At 39.6% G+C, this 14,330-nt stretch overlaps 1 pseudogene; it reads left to right on the forward strand.

Moving 5' to 3' along the window:
- LOC105527725 overlaps positions 1 to 14,330 on the forward strand; it is a 53,026-nt pseudogene that overhangs the window by 27,561 nt on the left and 11,135 nt on the right.

The following is a 14,330-nucleotide window of genomic DNA, read 5'->3' on the forward strand; positions in this document are numbered from 1 at the left end:
CCGATTGTCTGGCACTCACTAGTGAGATGACCCCAGTACCTCAGTTCAAAATGCAGAAATCACCGGTCTTCTGTGTCCTTCGTGCTGGGAGTTGGAGACTGGAGCTGTTCCTATTTGGCCATCTTGCTCCCTAGTCCCATAAAATGTTTTAATTAAATATCTAAAATCTCTAAAAGCGTAACTATTTTCTTGATGAAAAATTCATTTTTATTGTTTCCATTATTGTAACAGGCTTGATAATTACATGTAATTTCCATGACTTAAAAGCCACCTATTTAAGGTGTAAAATCCCAATATATTTAGAATGCTTATGAGTCATGAACCCATCTGGAATCATACAATTTAGGGTGTTGTATAAGTGACTTCTTTCACTGAGTATAAATTTTTGGGTTTTTTTTTTTAAATAGTTTTTAGATTCATTCACGTTTAAGTTTGTATTTTCATTTCCTCTTACAACAGTATAATATTTTATAGTATGGATATGCCATATTTTCTTTGTTCACTTATCAGTTCATTAGTCTTTTGATTGTTTCCAATTGTGGTTTCTAGGAACATTGCTACACATGTTTTTGCATAAAAGTGTTTTGCTTTGGGATTGATACTAAAAGTGGAATTACTGGCTCATGTGGGAACTGTATGTTTATGAATAACTGCTAAAATGTTTTCCAAAGTACTTGTTCCGCTTGTCATTACCACCAACAATGCAAGAGGGTTCCAATCCCTCCACACAGGAAACAGGAAAATACTGGGTAGAAGTGATTGGTTCCCCTGCAAAGGTCCCACCCTCAAGCCTGAAAACTCTTGGCCCTAAATGAGAACAGACATTCTGGTTTTGAGGCCCAAAGTTGTCTTTTGGCCCACCATACCCCCCTATTCTGTACCCATATAAACCCCAACCCCCCAGCATGAACAGAAAAGCAGAAGAATGGCAGAATGGTGCATGAGAGAGAAGAGAAGGAATTTCTGAATGCCAAGTGTAGTTCAGCTGAAGACGGTTGGAGAGGAGAGGAGATTAGATGCTGGATGAACAAACTCCAGAGGAAGATCATCTTCCCACTCCATCACCATTCCGGCTCCCCATTCATCCCACTGAGAGCCACCTCCACCACTCAGTAAAACCGCTGTATTTGTCCTCCAAGTCCATGTATGACCTGATTCTTCCTGAATGCTGGACAAGAATCTGAGTACTAACAGGACACTGAACTGGTTAACACTTAAGCCATCAGTATATGGCAAGGCTAAAAGAGTACACTAACACATACCCAGTTGAGCTTCAGGAGTTGCAGACACCCACCCCTGTATGCTGCCGTGGTGCCAGAGCCCAGGGGCACTCGCCCAGGCTCCTACACTTGCCTGTCTGCATGCTCCTTCTCCCATAAAGGGCTTGAACATGCATGGTGACTGAACAGATGAGCCACACAGCTGTCGCACATCTTGTGAGGGGGGTCAAAGAACTCTTGCATTTCATATACAAGAATGTTTATGACAGAATTATTAATATTGTCCAAAAATTGTTAGTAACCCAAATGTCTATTGCTCGTAGCATGATGACATAATCTGTGGTTTAGCAATCAACAAAATACTACACAGTAATGGTATTAACCAATAACTGCTACACAAAAGTCTTAAAAAAATAGACTCTAATGAATATATGTTATATAATTCAGTTACATAAATAAAGAAAATTGATGTATGATATTTGAAGTCAGGTTAATATTTAATTGGACGACAAAAGTAATGACTAAATGGATCAGGACAAGAGAGTTATTCTAGGCAGGTTGTGACATCCTACACCATGATCTGAAGAGTGAGTAAACTGGTATCTTCTCTTCAAGATAATGTTCAAGATGATCTTACACTTTTGACCTATTCACTTAGTGTATGTATATTTATATTTTGACTTTAATATTTAAAGGTTTATTTTATAAGATATATAATGTATTTAAAATTCTAAGAATCAAATATCAAAATAAGCATGAAACAGTAGAGAAAATACTAGAGGTTCCATCATAGTGTGACCAGGACAAGCCTCTCTTAGAGGTAACACTTAGAGGGAAGCCTCAAAAAGAGATAGAAGCATGCCTTGGGCTGTTGCAAGAAAGAATGTTCCAAGAGCACAAGAGAGGGGGCAAAATGTGTAAAAATGCTATGGTGAGAACACTTTTGGCACCCTAAAGAAAAATAGAAGGCCAATGTCTCTAGAAGACCTAGTGTGTATGGGCAAAAGTGTTAGTAGAACAGCTTGCCAGTGTTTGACATTGCAGGGTCCTGTAGGCCAAATAACAGGGTTGGATTTTATTCTTAATATGATGAAAAGTCAGGCAAAAATCTTAATTAGGGGAGTGGCAAAATCTGACTTTTATTTCAAAAATATCATTTTGGCTACTGGATAGGAAACAGTAGGAGACAAAAGGTACGGTAGAAGTAGAGTGACTAGCTATGAGGCATTTCTCTCACCATGACACAATTCCTTTTTGGAACTTAAACATGATAATTCTCAAATTGTATTTCCACTATCTTTCCTAAAGCACTTAAAATTGCTCATGATGTTGCGCACATTCTCATATGCCTGTTTGAGAACTAAAAGAGTATAATTGGATTCTTCACAACACAAAGGATAAATGTTTAAGGGTAGGATACCTTATTCTCCATGATGTGATCATTTCACATTGCAGCCTGTATCAAAACATCTCATGCAACCCATAAATATATATACCTGGTAAATACCCACAAAAACTAAAAATTAACAAACTAAAAAATAATAATAAAATGGCTTATATTTGTTTTGCCTGTAAGAAATTAATATTCCTGACTTTCCATTTTACTTTAAAAAAATTGTCAATGATAAAATTCCAATGTAAAAGCCAAAGTTTCTATGATGACTCAAACTAAATTGCACAAATTCTATGTCAATTATATGTCATTTAATTTGAATCATTTAGCACTTTATAAACCTTTCATGTGCTGGGCGCAGTGGCTCATGCCTGCATTCCTAGAACTTTGGGAGGCCGAGGTGGGTGGATCACCTGAGGTTAGGAGCTTGAGACCAGCCTGGCCAACATGGAAAAACCCTGTTTGTCTCTACTAAAAATCCAAAAACTAGCCAAGCATGGTGTCTTGTGCCTGTAATCCCAGCTACTCGGGAATCTGAGGCAGGAAAACCTCTTGACATCATGGTAGGTGGAGGTTGCAGTGAGCTGAGACTGCACCACTGCACTCTGACCTGGGCAACACATCAAGACTCTGTTTCAATAAATTAATTAATTAATTAATTAATTAGTTAAAATAAAAACCTTACATGGACTTGATATGCTCAAGAAAATAAACTTACTTTCAATTTTAGTATCTCTATGTTTATCCTTCAGATATAAAGAGAACACTAAGAAGTTATCAAGAACTTGTCATGATCAACCAGTAAAGGTTGTACAGTCTTCTGGATTGAAGTTGTCAGGCACCATAAAGGAGCCAAGCACCCTCAGCTTGCAGCCCATGACCTCACCCGGTTCCGGTACCACTCTTTGGATGTGATTGGGTTCATACTGACCTGTGTGGCAACTGTGATATTTATCATACAATGTTGTATGTTTTATTTCTGGAAATTTGCTAGAAGTGGAAAGAAGGGGAAAAGAGATTAGCTGTATTTGAGTCTTGAAGCTGAGAAACCAGATAGATGGGACTTCTTCAGTTTATTCCAACAAGAAAGGTTATGATGCAAGATTCCTTTCTTTCTGTGACAGAAAATCTTTTTAAAACTTACTTACCTTGTCAAATGAAAATTTGTTTTTCAGAGATTTAATACTTGTTTAATGGTTAGAAACACTTTTCCTTAAGAGGGAAAATACTGGCAAAACTATTAAATAGTATAAAGTCATACAAGCTGATATTTAAACTTGTAGAGCTTATATTGAAATTCATTGCTTCCATTCATAGGTTACATGAAAAAAATTTTACTGAGCTTAAGTACATTTCACATATTTTACTTAAATGCAAGAATATTAAGAAGTCCACTGACAGTATTGGCACTGTTTTGCAAATACTCAGATTACTATGGCTTCATTTTGAGCAAGATTTTCATATTTTAACTGTTGTTAAAGGAATTATTAAACCATTGAATTGTATTAAAAAACTCTGTCTTCCTTTTAATATTTTGAGATGAGTAGTGCTGCTTGGCCTTTACCGTGCATACTGCTTCAGCGTCAGTTTTTTCCCAAAACTTGTGGCAAAATGTTTATTATTTTAGAGCTTTATTCATTTCCACAGTAGAATGTATGTGGAATTAGAAATATAGCTACTGCTACCTGCTTCCTACAGTAATATTGAACTATTTTACCAAGTCTTTGGTTCTATGGGCTAATTCAGGCTTTCCATGTGATATCAACAAAATCCAGACATCTTTGTCCAAAAAAAAATTAGAAATGTAGAAATGAGTGAGTGAGTGGTGGAGAGAAAACTGGACTAAAAGTCAGGAGAGCTGGGGTCCAGTCCCACGCTTCTGCTGAGCCAATCTTTCACCCTGAGCCTCAGTGTACCCATTTTTTTCTGGTCATTTAAAAATATTCATCTGGTTGATTTTATTCTCATATTTTAAATTATTTCAATAGATTTTAGGGAACAGGTGGTGTTTGATTAGATGGATAATTTATTTAGTTATGATTTCTGAAATTTTGGCACACCTATCACCCAAGAAGTGTACACAGCACCCAAAGTGTAGTCTTTTATCCCTCTTCCCATTCTGACCTTTCCTGGAGTGCTGAGGGTCCATTATAGTACTTTTATTTCTTGGCGTTTTCATAGCTTAGTTTCCACTTACAAGTGAGAACATCCAATGTTTGACTACCTAATCCTGAATTACTTCACTTAGAATAATGGTCTCCAACTCCATCCAGGTTGCTGTTAATGGCATTATTTTGCTCTTTTTATAGCTGAGTAGTATTCCAAGGTGTATGCCTCTGTGTGTGTGTGTGTATGTGTGTGTATCACATTTTCTTTATCCGCCCATTGGTTGTTGGACATTTAGGTTTGTTCCATATTTTTACAGTTGGGAATTGTGCTGCTGTGAAGATGTGAGTGCACAAGTCTTTGCATATAATGACTTCCTTTCTTCTGTGTAGATTCCCAGTAGTAGGATAGCTGGGTAAAAATGTAGATCTACTTTTAGTTCTTTAAGGAATCGCCATACTCTTTTCTATAGTGGTTGTAGTAGTTTACATTCCCACCAGCAGTGTAAAAGTGTTCCCTTTTACCACATCCACGACAATATTGTATTATTTGAGGACTTTTTAATGATGCTCATTCTTACAGGAGGACAGTGGTATTGCATTGTGGTTTTGATTTGCATTTCCATGATAATTAGTGATGTTGAGCATTTTTTTTTTTATGTTTGTTGGACATTTGTATATTTTCTTTTGAGAACTGTCAATTCTTGATCAGCCTACTTTTTAATGGTATTATTTGTTTTTCTCTTGTTAATTTGCTTGAACTCTTTGTACATTCTGAATATTAGTCCTTTGTCAGGTGCATAGTTGGTGAATACTTTCTCCCATTCTGTGAGTTGTCTGTTTACTCAGCTGAGTATTTCTTTTGCTGTGCTGAAGCCTTTTAGTTTAATTAAACTAAATAGATGTGACTTAATTAAGTCACATCTATTTATCTTTGTTTTTCTTGCATTTGCTTTTGGGTTCTTGGTCATGAAGTCCTTGTTAAGCCAATGTCTAGAAGAGACTTTCTGATGTTATCTCCTAGAGTTTTTATTGTTTCAGGTCTTAGATTTAATTTTTCATCCATCTTAAGTAGATTTTTTTAAATAAGTCGAGAGATGTGGATTCAGTACCATTCTACTACATGTGGCTTGTCAATTATCCCAGCACCATTGGTTGAATGGGGTGTCCTTTCTCCACTTTATGTTTTTGTTTGCTTTGTCAAAGATCAGTTAGCTATAAGTATTTGGCTTTATTTCTGGATTCTGTATTCTTTTCCATTGGTCGACATGCCTGTTTTTATACCAGTACCACCCTGTTTCAGTGACTACAGCCTTGTAGTAGTTTGAAGTTGGGTAGTGGACACCTCCAGATTTGTTCTTTTTGCTTAGTCTTGCTTTGGCTATGCAGACTTCAAACTGAGAATCAAATCAAGAATTCAACCCTTTTCACAACAGCTGAATCAAAAAGAAAAACAAACAAACAAACAAACAACATAAAATACTTAGAAATATACTCAACCAGGAAGGTGAAAGACCTCCACTAAGAAAACTACAAAATACTGTCAAAAAAATCATAGACGACACAAATAAATGGAAACATCTCCCATGCTCATGGATGGGTAGAATCAATTTTATGAAAATGACCATACAGCCAAAAGCAATCTATGAATTCAGTGCAATTCTCATCAACATAGCATCATCATTCTTAACAGAGCTAGGAAAAACACTCCTAAATTTCATATTGGTTTTATTCTCATTTATGACCTTTAATAGCAAACGTAAGTTCTTAATTTTAGTTTGTGATGATATAGGAAATGCATTCTAAAGGGACTTAGTCACATCTATTCAGTTTAATTAAACTAAAAGGCTTCTGAACAGCAAAAGAAATACTCAGCTGAGTAAACAGACAACTCACAGAATGGGAGAAAGTATTCACCAACTATGCACCTGACAAAGGACTAATATCCAGAATGTACTAAAGAATTTTCAATCTTTCTAAACATACATGCACATATATATGTCCATTTCTTTTGAAACAAGACACGGCATCACTTTACTATCTAATAGGTATGTTGGGAAATTCAATGTGTTTATTGCAGACAGTTTGGAATAATTATTATTACACATAACTATACTTGAAATGATCATGTCTAATTTTTTCTCTTTTCCAGTCTTTTGATCCTTCCCTCCTATAAATATAATATGGCAAAACAAAAATTTTAGCATAACAAAAAGATATATACAAACAATACAAAAAGGATATAAATTTTGTGGAAAATAGTTAATGAAGCCATACACCTTTAATCTGACCATCAGTGAAGCACTTTATGATCACAGTGGTCCAGATTAACAGAAAACTATTTGTCCTTGTTAACCAGAAGTCTCATCATTAAACAAGTCTCCAAACAAATATTCTTGAGCCTAAAGCATGATTTAAATATATATCATTATATATAGATGTGTGTGTGTATATACACACACACATATATATCACTATATATAGATCACCAAATACATAGATTTGTATTTGTATACATATATATGAATTATGTCACACACAGACACACCTACACTAAAACATTGATATTAAAAAAATATAGGAAGTGTTTACAACAGAATATCTTATACAAATCATCCAGGTATTGATACATTTATAAAGAAAAGCAGGGATAATAAGTGGCTTTATTTGCTTCAACTTCCTCACCAATGAAATGGCAGTGGTGTTCATAGTATAATCAACCTCATGGGGTTGATGACAGGATGAATTCATTAATATTTCAAAGCACCAAAAACAATTGTATATACAGCACAGTAAAATTTTTTGGAACACTGAATTGGCAAGGTTTTTAAATATCACACCAGGAGCAGAAGCAACCAAAATAAAATTGATAAACTGGATTTCATCGAAATTAAGATTTTCACCCATCAAAGAACACCATCAATAAAGACAACAGAGAAACCAGAGTTTGAAGTATATATTTGCAAGTTACGTACCTGATAAGTGACTTATATAAAAAATATATAAAGAAAGCTTACAGCTCAGTGTTAAAAAGACAAATAACCTAATCAAAAAATGTTTAAAAGATCTAAACAGGAATTTTACCAGGGAATATGTAAACATCCAATAAGAACATGAAGAAATGTTTTATGTTAGATTACATAGTTGAGAGAAATACATAACGTCTTCCCAATAACAAGTAACTTTTCCTTTGTGCTCATAGTCAGGTAAATAAATCCTCATGACTAAACAGAAAAGCTGCCTGGAAGAAATACAAGTTATTTAGGAGAACTATAAAAATATAAAATTAAAGATATGTAAACAAATAACACTAGCCTTCCTAAGAATCCATACTAGTGATTAAAATATTATAAATGAAGAGTCTGGTTTCCATATTTTTTAACAGTATCTTTCTCCACTACTGTGCAAAGATGCTATTTTAATTCTTATTATATGTGCTAAGTCAAATACACACACACGCATGACTATGCATTAATAATAGAGGACATGTATCTTGTGGCACATACCTCCTTCCAAAGGAACTGAGTGATGAGATTTGTTTAAAAACTTGGCACTACTGAAAATACTGTGGAGGTTTCTCAAAAAAATTAACATAAGATTACCATGTGATGCAGCAATCCTTCTTCTGGATATTTATCCATAATAATTAAAATCAGGATCTCAAAGAGATATTTGCACATCCATATTCATAACAGCACTATTATGAAAGCTCAGATCTTGAAGCAATCCCAGCATGTATCCAAGCAAAGTGTAGGACCAACCAAGGCCTATTGGTCTAAAATGAAAGGAAAGGTGAATGTGCTGTGTCATAACCACGAGGGAATGGGAGGAAAATCGTCAAAACCCACTCCCTTGGAATGCATGTTAAAGAACTTTAAGAAAGGCTTTGCGTGGGGATTAGGAAGTCAAGTTAACCCATAGAATGCTGACTGCTCTCTGTGAATTAGAATAGCCCTCTTTTGGTGTTGGCTGGCCGGCCCAATATACCATAGATAGGGAGACCATTGGCCATGTGTTTAAGGTGGTGACCGGAGTCGGAGGACAGTCATGGCGTTCAGACCAAAATTCCTTATACTAACTCATGGCCGAATGCAGCCCTGTTTAGCAGCTTGTTGTGGAATGCTCGCACTGGAGCAGAGAAATCAGCTGCCCTGGTAGCTACAAAGACAAAGTGAAAGCTTCACCTGTAAACACAGAGTTAAAGAGAAAGTCACAAGAGTCTGTAGCATGAGCAGAGTGAAAAGTGAAAGCTTCTCTGGCAAACACGGAGACAGAAAGTCGCAGGAAAAACCGGTTTGCCAAGAACCACTGGAGGGAAAAGAGACCTCTCCCCAATATGTTCCAATCTAACCCCCTTTACCCAGGGTTACTAACTCTGAGGAGTCAAGCTCAAAAGAATACTTGCTCCCAGTCTCTCCTGAGATGGAAAAATCTGAGCCCTCCCTCCAGGAAGTTAAGACGAAATGCTAGGAAAATCAAGCAAGCTGTCTCCAGTCAGGTCGTGTTCGGGCTATGCGAATGGGTCTCTGGGAAACAAGAGGACCCCCATAGGACCCAAATGAGGCAGCTCAACTACAGCAGCTGCCCAGATACCAAGAGGAACCTCTGCAAAGTTTAAGGGAAGGCGGGAGAAAGGCAATCAATTTAGGGAAAATCTCAGAGGTGCTTCAGGGTGCAGATGAAAGGCCCAGTCAATTTTATAAAGACTTAGTGAGGCCAGCGCATGGTGAACAGGGCATTTGTAGAGCACACCCAGGGGAACATCAGGTGAAAATTGCAGAACATGGAAGGTTTTGCAGGCATGAATGCTACTCAGCTTACTGAAGTGGCCACAAATTGTACATTAACCGAGATCAGGCGGCAAAGAGGGAGACTCATTGAAGGCTTAAGAAAAAGGCTGATTTGCTGGCAGCAGCCCTCACAGGGAGGGAAGCTGGCTTTGCAAGGGGTCGTGATGTGGGCACGGACTTGGGCGGGGAAGAGGCCAGTATGGACAGGGATTTGAGAGCTGACTGAGGCTGGAAAGAGGTCAGTGTGCACAGTGCAAAAGACAAGGATACTGGAAGGATGAGTGTCCAGAGAATAATATCAAGGAGAAGGGTCAGGGCCATGTTGGGGGCTGCCACACCCAGGAGAAACCGGACACTGATCTGATCAGACTGGCAGAGGATGAAGGATATGAGGACTAGGACAGACCAGGCTGCTTCACTTTGGGCATGGAGGAGCCCACTGTCAGATTAGAAGAGAGAGGCCAGCTAATGGACTTTACGGTTGACACCAGAGTTAAACACTCAGTAGTGACCCAACCGATAGGGCCACTATCCAAGAACTGTGTAACTATTGTAGGAGGCACTGGAGTCTCTGAAAAGAGGCCCACCTGTCGGTCAAAGAGGTGTGTTATAGGAGGATGAGAAGTCCAACATGAACTCCTATACCTCCGAAATTGTTCAGTTGCTTTGCTGGGAAGAGACCCACTTCAAAAACTGCAGGCACAGATTATATTTTGGCCAAAAGGGAATGTAACTTTAAACCTACCTTGCCCAGAGGCTATGATGTTAACCCTTACTGTTCCGTAGGCTGAAGAATGGAGACTATATGCAAAAAAGACTCTGGAACCAGGAGTAAATGAAACGCATGGGTTGCTTACTAAAATTCCCGGAGTTTGGGCTGAAGTATCCCACCTGGACTGGCTGTAAGTCAGGCACCAGTGGTGGTAGAGTTAAAACCGGGAGCAACTCTGGTTCTGGTCCGATAGTACCCGGTACTCCCCAAGATCCTGTGGGGTGTCCGCAAACACTTAGCGCAGCTTCATAAGCATGGAATCATAGTCAAATGCCAGTCACCATGGAACACCCCTCTCTTGACAGTGCGGAAGCCGTCTGGTGAATATAGACCAGTACAGAATTTGTGTGTGGAAAATCCAGCCATGGTGACCATCCACCCAGTGGTGCCAAACCCATCTACTTTAAGAGGACATATTCCAGTAAGGGCCACTTAGTTTACAGTTCTAGATTTACAGGATATATTTTTCTGTCTCTGGCTTGCACCAATCAGTCAGTCTATTTTTGCTTTTCAATGCGGTGAATCACAGTACACTTGGAAAAGACTCCCACAAGGATTTAAAAACTCTCCTACAATCTTTGAAGAGACACTGGCCTCAGACCTTAAAGCACACGCCCCATTGAACAGTGACTGTGTCTTGCTCCAGTATATTGATGATCTTCTTCTAGCAGTCCCAACCCGAGAAGACTGCTTCCAAGGGACCCAAGACCTCCTGCACCTGCTATGGAATGGAGGATATAAAGTATCAGGGAAAAAGGCTCAAATCTGCCTTAAAAGTGACCAGTATTTAAGCTTCTATATAAGCCAAAGGAACAGATGGTTTGGTAGTGAATGGAAGCAGGCTGTTTATGTGCCTCCTACTCCAATCACCTGGTGACAAGAGAGTTCCTAGGGACAGCAGGGTTCTGCCTCATCTGGATCCCAAATTTTTCACTCGTGGCTAAGCCATTATATGAAGCCAAAAAGAGGGGAAAAAGGAGCCCTTCCTCTGGAAGGCCGACCAGGAGAAGGCCTTTAAGGAATTCAAGAAGCTTTGACTCAGGCCCCAGCTTTAGGACTGCCAGATCTAACTAAGCCTTTCTTTTTATATGTTCATGAGCAAAAGGGAATGGCTGTAAGCGTTCTAACTCAAGACATAGGGTCATGGCATCACCTGGTGACACACTTATCCAGACAATAGAATTCTGTGGCACTTGGATGGCATCCTTGTTTTAAGGCACTAGCTGTCACTGCTTTGCTGGCACAGGAAGCTAATAAACTAACTTTAGGACAGCAACTGACAATCCAGGTACCACACTCAGTTATAACTTTGACCGACCAAAGGGGGCAGCATTGGTTACCAAATCCGAGAATAACTCTATAAAAAGGGCTCCTATGTGAAAATCCCTGCATAACTTTAGAAACTGTGAATACCCTAAACCCAGCTACCTTGCTCCCCATTGAATCAATGTCAGGAAGCCCCCTTCATTGCTGAGTGGATGTGGTAGATGAAGTGTTCTCAAGCCAGAGAGATTTGACAGATTGACCCCTCGGAGACCTGGACATTCAATATGTTACTGATGGGAGCAGCTTCATACTAGAGGGGTCTGCCACACTGGGTATGCAGTGGTGACTTTGGACTCAGTAGTAGCGGCACAGTCTTTTTCTATGGGAATTTCCTTTCAGAAAGCAGAGCTGATAGGTCTGATAGTAGCAAATATTTACACAGAGTCTAAATATGCTTTAGCCACTTTGCATGTTCATGGGGCTACTTACAAAGAAAAAGGACTCAACTCCTGGAGGTAAAGAAATAAAGTACAATGAAGAAATTCTATGACTCTTAGATATGGTATGGGCCCCCAAACAGGTAGCAGTAATGCAATGTAGGCAAAAGGCAGGAACATTAGAGGCTAAAGAACACAGAAAAACAGACAAAGAGGCAAAGCAAGCTGCAATGGCGACTCCACCTTCTAAAGAAGAAGCCTTAGCTTTGCCCCCTCCTCCCGGAGATTCCCCTTCCAGGGACCCCCAACCTACATTCCAAATAAAAGGGCTTGGTTTGCCCAGGAAAATGGGAATTACTCTGAAGGAGGATGGTGGCAATTCTCCAATGGGAGCCTAGCCATATCGGAAATGTTGGCCCCAGATTTGTAAAACAGTTCCACCAAGGAACTCACAGGAGAAAAACAGCTCTAGAGACACGATTAGGGCATCATTTCTATGTGCTATGACTCACCACTATTACTTGAGCTATTTGTAAACAGTGTTTAACTTGTGCTCAGAACAACTCCCGAAAGGGGCCCACTCAGTCCCCGGGAATTCAGGAAACAGGAGCCGTGCCCTGTGAAAACCTGTTTATGGACTTCACCGAATTGCCCCAAGCAGGGGGATATCGGTACATTTTGGTGCTTGTCTGTACCTTTTCAGGATGGGTCAAGGCCTTCGCCACCCAGACAGAGAAGGCATGAGAGGTGGCCAAGGTGTTGTTAAGAGACATTATTCCCAGATGTGAACTGCCCCTAACTTTGGGGTCAGATAATGGACCAGCATTTGTGGCTGAAATAGTTCAGGATTAACTCAACTATCAAAAGTAAAATGGAAGTTGCACACAGCCTACCAGCCTCAGAGCTCAGGAAAGATGGAGTACATGAATCGGACACTCAAGCAGCTGCTGAAGAAATTTTGTCAGAAAACTCATCTGAGGAGGGACCAGGTCTTGCCCATGGTCCTTCTCAGAGTCAGGTGCACCCCCACAAAACAAACTACACTGGGTATTTGCCCTGTGAGATTTTGTTCAGCCAGCCACCCCCAATCATAAGTCAGATTAAAGGTAATCTCCATGAGCTACAAAAACTAACTTTAAGGCGGCAAATGCAGGCTTTAGGTATGGCCATGAAAAAAAGTCTATTTTGGGCACAGGAAAGAATGCCTATAAGTCTGGCAGACCCAGTGCACCCTTTCAAACCTGAAGACTTTGTTTAGGTTAAGAAATAGAATCCATATGGGATGGGCCCCATACTGTGATCTTGTCCACTCCTACTGTTGTTAAAGTTGCAGGTGTCATGCCTTGGATCCACCACAGTCAGCTGAAACAATCCACCCAGGACCAGTGGACAAGCCAGCGGGACCCAGACCATCCGACCTGGCTGATCCTGCAATGAGACCATGGTGCCAGTGCAGATGACAACAGCCCTGCTCTGACCACTCTGAAAGATGACCAGTCTATGCACGGTGGAAGCTTGAGAAAACAGCAAGCCCTGCTCTAGTCACACCAAGAGTTGCCTAGTCTATGCACAGCCAAAGCTTGAAGAATCATCATCAAATGAATTAATGTGGCCAGAAATCCTAGGCCCAGTAATCTTCTTTGTATTATTCATTATATTGCTCTTGTGCTATTGCTTTAACCAACCCCCTACATGCCTTTAATGCCCATTCTGGCCATAAGAATGCTACTGTTTGCTTTGTTTGTGCTGATCCCCATATCTGTGCTAGAAGGAGGAGGACCCATATTAGGATGCCCTCACTGCGTGCTCACTACATGGATAAGAAATACAGTAGTTAAGACTTTATTGTACCATGCATACTATAGGTACCTGGGCACAAGATAGGTCAGGGGGTACTGTACCCTTATTTACATGCTTAATCGCATCATAGGATTGCAGGCAGTACTTGAAATCATTACTAATGAGACAGCAAATATGTTAGACTTGCTGGTCCAGCACACCACAGAAATAAGGAACACCATTTATTAGAATAGACTGGCTTCAGACTACCTCCTAGCCCAGAAAGAAGGAGTATGTGGAAAGTTGAGCCTGATGAATTGCTGCCTAGAAATTAATGATAACAGGAATGCCATCACAGAAATAACTGCAAGGATGTGGAAGATAGCTCATGTCCCAATTCAGACCTGGAACTTGGATGGTCTCCAGATTCCCTCTTAGGAGGTTGGTTTTCATCCTTTGGTGGTTTTAAAACATTAAGGGTAGTTTTGGCTATATTAAAAGTTGCTTAATGCTCCCTTGCCTCTTTCCCCTCCTCATCAGAATCATCTAATCAACCATAGAATCCATA

Source organism: Colobus angolensis, unplaced genomic scaffold, assembly GCF_000951035.1.
Source record: "Colobus angolensis palliatus isolate OR3802 unplaced genomic scaffold, Cang.pa_1.0 Scaffold643, whole genome shotgun sequence".
In the NCBI taxonomy this organism is placed as follows: Eukaryota; Metazoa; Chordata; class Mammalia; order Primates; family Cercopithecidae; genus Colobus; species Colobus angolensis.